Consider the following 325-nt stretch of genomic DNA (forward strand, 5'->3'; position numbering starts at 1 on the left):
ACTGGGTGGTGTCACCGGAGATTGTGTGGTGTCACCGGGGATGTGCGGGGTCACTGGATTTAGTTTGGTGTCACCGCAGATGTGCTGGGTCACCAGGGATGTGCCCACCGAGGATAGTTTGGGGTCACCGGAGATTATTTGGTGTCACCGGAGATGTGCGGGGTCCCTGGAAATTGTTTGGTGTCACCGAGGATGTGCAGGGTTACCGGAGATTGGTGTCACCGGGGATGTGCGAGGTCACTAAATCTATAAAATAAAGTATGAAATACAGCCCTGTGACTCCTGACAATGCACACACGTACATCCCCGCGCACCTCTACATTAC

This window comes from Nanorana parkeri, unplaced genomic scaffold (genome assembly GCF_000935625.1).
Source record: "Nanorana parkeri isolate BGI_ZX_2015 unplaced genomic scaffold, ASM93562v1 scaffold924, whole genome shotgun sequence".
Lineage (NCBI taxonomy): Eukaryota > Metazoa > Chordata > Amphibia > Anura > Dicroglossidae > Nanorana > Nanorana parkeri.